Source organism: Ambystoma mexicanum, chromosome 5q, assembly GCF_040938575.1.
Source record: "Ambystoma mexicanum isolate Mex_15411 chromosome 5q, UKY_AmexF1_1, whole genome shotgun sequence".
Taxonomy (NCBI): Eukaryota; Metazoa; Chordata; class Amphibia; order Caudata; family Ambystomatidae; genus Ambystoma; species Ambystoma mexicanum.
The window spans coordinates 462,743,242-462,753,185 of record NC_090933.1 but is presented as its reverse complement, the minus strand read 5'-3'; positions in this window follow the sequence as shown (position 1 = coordinate 462,753,185).

Here is a 9,944-nt window from a genome sequence, read left to right as displayed (position 1 = left end):
AGGTGGTGCGAAACTGCAGCTTAAAAATACATACAGTCATGAGCCGCAAGAGAGAGGACTTGAGATGAAATCTGTAGGGGCAGGGCCGCTTGGATGTAAAACTAAAACATATTAAACATGTATAGAGCCGGTAAGATAGCTCAGCCGGTTAAACAAGTGTTGCTGTGATCTGTGTTTGATCTGCAGGTCGCAGGTTTGAATCTTGGCAAAGCCACCTCAGCCATTCATCCTTCTGAGGTCTATAAATGAGGACCACATTCAACTGGGTAGTAATATATGTAAATATGTTCTATGTAAAGCGCATTAGATTACAGGAATATATAAAAAACAAATTGTTATTATCAATATGAAAAGCCAATTGACATATTTTGCAGGCTTGGTCTGGAGCATAAATGTGCAAGGAATGATGCTGGACAGTAAACTCGTGATTTCCTTTGCATGGCTCCAGCATGTACCCGGCCTGTATCACAATGATGGATAGCTTTTCCTCTGCACAGTTTACCTTGCAGTGCTCTTTCGGAACTTACCTTCTAAAATGACAGCACAAGGCACGTGGCCAGGAAATATGGCGGAACCTTGATTTCAACCTATCCTTATAGTTTTTAATCGCTGAAAGCAGTGGGCAGAACAATTACTCTGTTACCATAGACGTTGCCATGGTTGCACTGCGACAAGAGTGATCTTGCGCTATTAGACAGATAGCAATCCTGGGCAGCCTATTGTGAGTAATTCAAACTAACTTTGCTTGTGTCATCTTTTAGGCACAGCTTTATCATAACAGCTGGCGGAGACCCACGACCCAAATTCGGTTCCCATGCCAGCAATCACTAATTCCCTGACAGTACTCTCCACCCGAAAGTCAAGGATAACTGTAAGGATCTATCTTTATGATTAATTAGCTTGTGGTGAATTGCTTAGCTGGTATGTTTCTGTTCTGGCTGTGTGATGTCATCAAATTGAATGTTTGTGTAACCTGGCAGCAGAGTCATTTGAAAGGTGTCAGTTGGGAGCCAGCTTGCCAGAGGGTCTGGTAGATGTCTTATGCTCTGGACTACAATTCATTATTTACATCTGTAACTTGCAAGACCTTACAATAAACTTGCTTAAATCAATACAACCTTTTAGTCACGTTTATCTGGTACAAGAAGACTTTACATTGGCGACGAGGATACTTTATTTATTGTTGCCATGCGTTTAATTTTGTAACTGTGGAAGTCGGTGCGCCAGCGGCGGTCACACGAGAGATAAAAGGCAGCTGCAAGCGTATGGTAATGTGACCCGCCTGACCACCGCTCGCCGACTAATGGAGCACCTCGGTGATAGCGAGCGTAAGAAGACATCTACCATCCCCCCACCCCCCGGGCTCATAAGGTGAGCAAATCATTCCCTGGCTCGAGGCTCTGGGTTCGCAAACCCGGACCCATAGCTCCAGGGTTATTTAGGTGAGCCGTCCAGCCATAAAGTTGTCTTGTTCTCAGACAAAAGTTTTCCGGTGCTGTGTTATTGTGGTGAAAAAGTCGTGTGAGGCAATTGGAGACACAGTTAAGGAGCGCAACATGAGGAGAGGCCTTTGGTAAAAGACATTTGTTTTTTTCCGGAGCTGTGGTATTACTGTTAAAAAGTGAATGAGGCATCTGATGACACAGGCAATGTTCATGTAATTGAACGGAGTATGACATTTAGAGCTGTGTGAAAGTTGGCACAGCACAAGTGTCGGAGCTATTTTGCGAAACTGTGGATTGACGAAACAGTGGGAATAACCTCCGTTTGGTGCTGGAAGGCTGTTTTGTTCCATCTGCTGTGCTCAACGGAGTGAAAGGAATTATGACGTTGGGGCTAAATCTAACGGCCGCAGAGGGAGGCATTAGAATGTCACGTGACCTTCTGGAGGTTCTTTCTTCGGAGCAGTGGGTGAAAGCGAAGCTTAGGAAGCGGAATGGACAACGTTTTGAAGTCGAGGACAATGGGCTACAGGCAGGGCTTTAAGTGGGCCGGGGCCTGCCGGGGCTGGGCCCCGGCAGGCTCTGAAATTTCGTTTTGAGGCGGGGCCCTGCCGGGGCCCACTAATCTCCCCTTGCAGCCCCAGCCACTACACGAAAAGGCTTTTTTTCTACAACCTGAAGCTCTCGCTCGTGTGCGAGAGCTTCAGGCTTCAGAAAAAAATGCCTTTCAGCCATAATGGTGGCGCCGCACCTGCGAGGCATCCCTTTAATCAAGGGATGCCTGTGGGCCGGCGCCACCATTATAGAGAAAACGTGAGGCCGCTGGAAGCAGAGGCCTTGCTTTCTAAATACTGAAGCTACCGCGGATTCGCGGGAGTTTCAGTATTTATTAAAAAGGCCTCTGCTTCCAGCGGCCTCACCCTTTCAACCTTAATGGCGACGCTGCCCCTCCCCAGCTGGCGAAGGGCAGCGCCACCATTAAGGCTGAATAGGCGAGGCGCTGTCCCCTGCCAGGCAAGCCTATAGAAAACAAATGCAGAGATCAGCACCCTCTCCCCCATGGGGAGAGGGTGCTGATCTCTACAAAAGGCTGCCTGGCAGGGGTGCCAGTAGCCCATTGAGCCAAGGCTTGTCAAGGGGGCGTGGCCTCACGGGCCAGCAGGACCCCCGCTGTTAGGCCACGCCCCCTCGATGAGCCCCGGCTCGATTTGTAGTGCCACTTAAAGCACTGGCTACAGGGAATAGACACACAGTATGGGAAAAAGCTAAAATTGTCTGGAAAGGTGGATTATGTCCGTACCATGGTGCCTGATGTTTCGTTAGGAGATGCTGCGTTATTTAAAGAAGAAAAGTGGCTTTCCGAGGTAGAGGCTGAACTGCAAATAAATGGGAACACCTACTTTGAAGGAGAGTCACAGCAAAAGAAGTATGCACAGGTGCGGTGGGATCAAATGGACAGCAGAGTCGTGAGGAGCATTGAAATCCTGAAAGAACTTGATCCGGAATTGATATAATTTTTCAGACAACTGCAGTGTTACGACCATGAATTCTAAAAGTCAAGTCAGGTGATGTGAGGCCTGTCAGGAGTGTGTGAGTATGAGACAGGAGTTGTCGTGGCCTCTGTATAGTTAGAAAATTGTAACTGATGCTATGTTGTTAAGTGTTCACCAAAGTTCTTGGAGGTCCAATGTCAGCACATCAAGATTATCAGATTTTGAAATGCATGTAATTTGAATTGTGCTCACTGAAAGAAAAAATCTACAGTGTATTTCAATGGCAGTGTGGATGAGTTATGTGAGCATTTCATGTAGCACTCATATAGTTGAGTAGTGTGCTGTCATACTATGAAGAGACTAGCCCATAACCAATTTTTGGGTTAAAATAATCATTATTTTCTTATTTGGGTTTTGGTTGAGTGGAAGTGTGTAGTTGTGAAGAGCAGTTTTCCTACTGGGTTCCCAGCATGGCGCTGTGTTGGTGTTGGAGTTTGGTTTATGGGGCCAGCGTTTGGATGTTAAGGTAGTTTTGGAAGAGTCACCTGAATTTCTGCTTATGGCTGTTAATCAGCATCAGATTTTTGTTTATCCTGGCTTTTGTGATAAGTGTTGGGAAATCCTAGAATTGGCATCCTGCCATGGTTTATTTTTGTATGGGAGTTGGGGAACTCCACTTTAGTTAGTGAAGAGAGTTTGGGAACTCTGAATTTTGGCCTTGGCTAATGTGTGTTTGAAGGGAGTTTGGGTACTCCAGCTTTGAGTTTAATTTAGTTTGGAAGCTCAGGATGTTGTTTTGAAACATTTCTGTGACCATGGGGCGAGGTTTCCTATACACAGGGTGAATATCTGGATGTTTATCTGTCTGGTATCATATCTAGTTGTTATTAGAGATCTCTTCAGCTCCATGCTGTTAAGGGCAGGCATAGTTGAAGAGTAGGTGTTTTGCTCTAACAGTTGCCACCCTGTTGGGGGTAGGGTGGTGTTTGTTTTTGTTTTGAATTACATATTGAAGTGATGATGGATGTTTGATGATGGTTTGCTCTGTTTGCTTGAGGATTTTTGGAGCTGGTCTCCTTAGTTTTGATATCTGCAGGGCCCGAAGTGTCAATGGTTCGGTGTGTACAGCTATAGGCTTTAATGGTGGAATAGTGGTTGGCAGTCATGACTACAGGTCGCTCTGATTGGTTGAGTTTATCTTTTGGTATAAATGTTTATGGGAGGGAGATATGTAAGGATCTATCTTTATGATTAATTAGCTTGTGGTGAATTGCTTAGCTGGTATGTTTCTGTTCCGGCTGTGTGATGTCATCAAATTGAATGTTTGTGTAACGTGGCAGCAGAGTCATTTGAAAGGTGTCAGTTGGGAGCCAGCTTCCCAGAGGGGCTGGTAGATGTCTTATGCTCTGAACTACAATTACAATTAATTATTTACATCTGTAACTTGCACGACCTTACAATAAACGTGCTTAAATCAACACACCCTTTTAGGCACGTTTATCTGGTACAAGAAGACTTTTCAATAATGTTACAGTATTAATAATCTCAAACAAAGCAGCTGTTATTGTCCTCCAATGCGATGTGCAGGCTTATCATGTAATGTTCAGACTACCTTTTACTGAATTTTGGTAACGCACAGCACTTCGATGCCATAGCTATGGCAGTTAGGTGCTACATGAATACCACATAATAAAGCAATATATATGAGCCATATCAGACACAGAAAACTTGACCTCCCCCAGTGGATCCAAGTAGAGAGCCAATAAAAAACAATGCATAGCGGAGTCATGTGTGAGAGTATAGATCACTTGACAGTCACTGCGTCCAGTGGTCCTGTGACCTGACATGCCATGTTATTCTGGTTGCTGCTTTAAATTGTCCTTTCCACAGCAAGCAGAGGTAATTCTCGACAGCTGCCCAGATTGTAATTCCACACAGGGGAGTAATCTCTTCTCTACTACTTTCCATTGTTTGAGTATATCAAGGGATGGGAAATGTCAGCCAGAGCGTACAAAAACATTGACCCTCGTTACAGTTTTGCCGGTATCCTGTCTGTAACTCTGGCGGGATACCGGCAAAACTGCCTTACCATTTCCGCCACCCGATTTCCTGGTATTAATGGGATATTATGGGCAGCAGAGATGCCGGTAAGTTCCCATTCCATGGAGTCCAGACTCCATGGATGGGATTGACGGTGACTGTGGTATTTATTTCCTAGTAGAAACCCGAATTGCCGGCAGGACATGCCTGCCAGTAGATCACTGCCCTAACCGGCACTGCTGGTGCCAGAATTACTCTAATTTCTTCCAGGCCGCTGCTATCTTTAAGACTGGTGGCGACGGGGCCTGTTATCCGAATGCAGCTTTGATAGGTGGTACAGGGGTGTGGTGACCATGGATGCCATGAAAGTTGTCAGGCCATCTTGTGGGTATATTATCTGGAACCAGGTAGGAAAGAATTCCACTGTTGGGCGGTTCTTTTTTAAAATTTAATGTGCAATTGGATTAACAATATAAACCTTAGTACATATGCTCAATGTCCTGCATTTTCTGGCCACTGGGTGATTTCAGCGGACAACTGCCATAGTTGGGGGCATCTCACAGGCCAAGCAGTCACGCTGCCTACACCAGGTGTTGGCAATCATGACTGCACGACCCTCAGTCTGCAGGCACATACGCATGCCCAGAACACTTGCAGAAAGGCAGGCCGTGGTACAGGACTTTTACAGAGTGTCACACTTCCCCAAAGTGCTTGGTGCCATAGATTGCACACATGTGGCCCTACGTCCACCTAGGGCCACTGAGAACATCTAACGCAACCGCAAGCACTGGCATTCCATCAACGTACAGTTTGAATGCGATGCCCAGGGAATCATCACCTCTGTCTATGCAAACTCTCCTGGGTCTACCCATGACAGTTTCATATACAGAATGTCCGCCCTGAGCTGGGTCCTGAAAGCTGGGAAGCATGGTAACACATGGCTCATTGGTGGGTAGAAATGTCTGTGCACATGCATGCATGTCACGCACGGACAAATACACAAACCGAACTAATGACAACCATCATCACCTCCCCAGGGGACAGTGCCTACCCTCTGAGCACCCACATGGTGACGCCAATACGGAACCCCACCACACCACCGCAGGTAAGATACAATGCAGCCCATATTGCAACCAGGGCCATAGTGGAGCGCACATTCGGAGTGCTCAAGTCACGCTTCCACTCCCTTGACCGCTCTGGTGGGCAGCTACTATATGCACCCCCAGAAGTGTGCAGGATCATTGTGGCAGCATGTGTCCTTCACAATGTTGCAACATGGCGGGGCATACCAGTGGACATGGTGGTGCCCCCACATCCCCAACCACACCCACAGGCGCTGTGCATGGGAGGGGAAAGGGCACGTGGCGAGGCAGTCCGGACCCAGCTTGTGGCCACATTTTTCAACTAAACTCCCACCCCTGCGGAGTTCACACAGGCCTGGCACATACCAGGTGACAATCGATGATGACAAAGGGACAGTCAACTGTCACTACCTTACCACCCTGACAATGTTTCCATGGAAGTGCTACATTGTGTGCATCCCTAGCTACTTAAACATAACCGATCCATTGTGACCAAAGGAACACATGCAAGCTGCATATCCCACCCCCCCTGCAAAATAGACCATGAAAAGCACTGGTATGTCACCCAAACCCTCCAAACCCCCATGACCCTAGTCGGCCAAACCATGACATGGCATGCAACAGCAAAAGAGCAAACCAAATGCACAACACATGACAAAAATCGTCACAAAGTGCCACGTGGTAAATGGAAACAGGCCTGAGACAATTACACCTGACACAAAATCAAATGAAATGACTGACTAACAACCTCCCACACAAAAGTCATACACAAATGCATGCAACCAGTGGTACCATCAACAAAAGACAGAATGCCTGTTGGTATGCACATTGGGCAATCCAAATCCGCAAATCTCAAAACCGTGTGCTGTGTGTGTGTCCCCTGCAACACCACGCTCAGCACACAGCACAGTGAGCAGCCAATGCTTTGGGGATACACCTTGAGCATCATATAAAAAAGGACAAGCAACAAAAATTACCATGTGAGGCATGTACACAATCCAAAAATTGTAAGTGATCATGCACTGCAGGGACACAGCCTGGCAGAGAAGGCAATCTGTGTGCACGTGTGGGCATGGATGGGTTGTTGTATGTGTGGTGGTGCATTGTATAAGTGTGTGTGTCAATAGGGACATGCACTCAATACATGCATGTGAAATGAAGTGACCCTCGGTGTCCTGTACACATCACATGTGCATACAGGTATGTGTTCCAACAGGAAGAGGATTCAAGGTATACTAGTCCAACCAATTGACTGCAACCCATCTCTCTATGAAGACAAACCCTCAAACCACTCTCCTGAATAGGTATGTGGTATCAATTCTAGTCTTAATTGCTAGAACATAAACCCTTGTCGGTCACATATAACGACTTGGGCACGTCTCATGTAGTAATCAATTGCACACTCAATATATCAAAGAAACCGTACATTGTTTTGTACAAAGTACTATATTAAGAAACACGTACAACTTAATGTTGTAGTCTAAATCTATATCACAATTTATTCATTTAATTCAGTTGCACTGCTATTAACTTGTTCATAAAAGGTCTATATCTGCATATACAAACAATCTAGACCAATGGTTACCTATATTGCCAGATGTTGTGAATCATTCAAATTCAAAAAAAGGAAATGTTCATGGTTATACTTGATATTCAATAGATCTACTCTGTGTCTATGTAGAGTGGCTCTATAGGTTTGAGCACAGCCATCTGACACCTGCTAATTGGGTACTCCAAAAGTAGGTGTATCCTACGTTTCGGCATTGATTGGTGTATGTAACGCCTTCCTCAGGACCAGAGTCAGATGAAAAATAAAGGGGACCCCTGAGGAGAAAATCAAAATTCAAAAACACTAAGTGTTTATACTCAAGAACAGTTAAATACGAGGGCAACTAGCTACTGTGAGCAGGCTCAAATGAATTACAGAGTCTACACTCAGGCCTGTGCCACCCGTGTGGTGGGAAATCTGATCCACCTCAATATGAGATGGAACTGTAACTTGTGTATGGATATAGTGAACACAAAAAGGCCATGCGCAATAGGACAAAGGCAGTTCAGAAAGATGAATAAAGAAGAATTAAGAAGATAAAACGAAGGCTGCAGGCATCCAAGAAAAGTGGCCACAATCACAAAATTTCAGTTAACCGGGTACCCAAAAGCGGGCTTGGTGAAATGTACAGAGTGATGGCTCATGGACAGAATGTGATCACTAAAGTAGAAGAAAAAAATAAAAAAATAAGTACAAGTATAACATGGTGATTAACTCATAGCTCCTGTTCCTTCCAGGACCCGTCACATCACATATGAACATTGCCCTTGTGGACCCCCCATAAACCACACCAATCACCTGACAACTGAAAAGAAAACCCAACAAAGGAACATCCATTAACCAACAGATCACATCATGTACATAGTACCCCACATTGACAATGTCAGAGAGTGACCAATCACTGTAACCCAAGTGTACCAACTTGACATTGTCACCACACGGCCCCCTCCCATCATCAGTGTAGCTTTGACAGCTAAAGGGTGCAGGCTACAGTCTACAGAATGAAGAGCATCAAGCACGTATACAGGCAAGTAATGAAAAAACATCACAATCAACTTTAAAAAAGCACTGTTCAAAAATATACTCACCAAAATTGATTGCAGACATGCCATGGAGAAAACATCCTTAATCCCCACTAGGGGTGTATACACAAGTAGGACTGCAGACTGGCCACAGATATGATGAAAGTCCAATGCCCCTGTGTAATTTGCTGTCACACCGATCCATCCTTGCAAGCCCATGGAAAGGGGAAGCAGAGTGGCATATGTGTCAGGACCCCAAGCCACAAACACATACACAAGACAAGCTTGCATAGGCGCAGCTGCAACATACAGTGGGTGCTTTCAAATGCCACAAAGCACCACACCGTCACATGAATGCACAATAGAAAAACAATAATATAAAAAGAATGGTCACATATGACCCGAGGGGGGGGACCCAAGAGGTGTCGGAATTGAAACAATGTTATGCCTCCTATCGCAACAATTGTATGTGTATTGGCCTACGCCAAGTTGTCTAAACATCATATGCGAATAAACTCCACGGCAAGGTCTTGACCTTAGAGAAAGTAATGTAAGTCGCCATCTTGGGTTAAGACGCCATTTTAGGTTCTCTTGTTATATGGAAGTCACCCTGAACATCAAAATGGAGGCCGAATGACATTCTGAGTAAGACTCTGGCCGTTGTGACCTCCGTACACATACAAATAATTAATATGCCTGCAGGCCACTTGTCGGGGTCGCGAACTGAGACCTTGTCCTACTGTTGACCTATGTGTAAATGTACAACTATATCAGTGAAACTAATCAAAATGCATATATTAAAGGATTGACCTGGCAAAGAACCCATAGGCCTGGCTCAGGGAATGGTTAACCCGCGAGAGGGTTGGCCAAGGGCTGGACAAACAGTATGAAAACCCAAGTATTCCAATGTACGGTCTCTCTCACTAACGCATTGAGCTCTCGTTGAAGTTTGTTATGTTACTCTGAGAGCCGAATAGCTATCCGTTTGTCAATTGACTTTGGTAACTGTTGTAGCTTTTAAATAAAGCACTTGTATGTTCTTTGTAACCTGTGTTGGTGTGTTTCTTTCTGGGCTTCCCGGCCTCATATTATTTTTATGTTTTCACAGTTGGCGCCCGAATAGGGACCCTCAAGATTGATGCCGGATCATTGAAGGTTGACGCAGACTATCGAACCGGGATCGGACGGTGTGATACTGCGGGCCCGACCGAACGAGACGCGATACCTCGGCAGCGCTGCACGATCTGATCCTTGGACGATAGTCGTGTGGTCTGACACGGCATCTTGACGAGGGTCCATTTTTGAGGCGGGCAGAT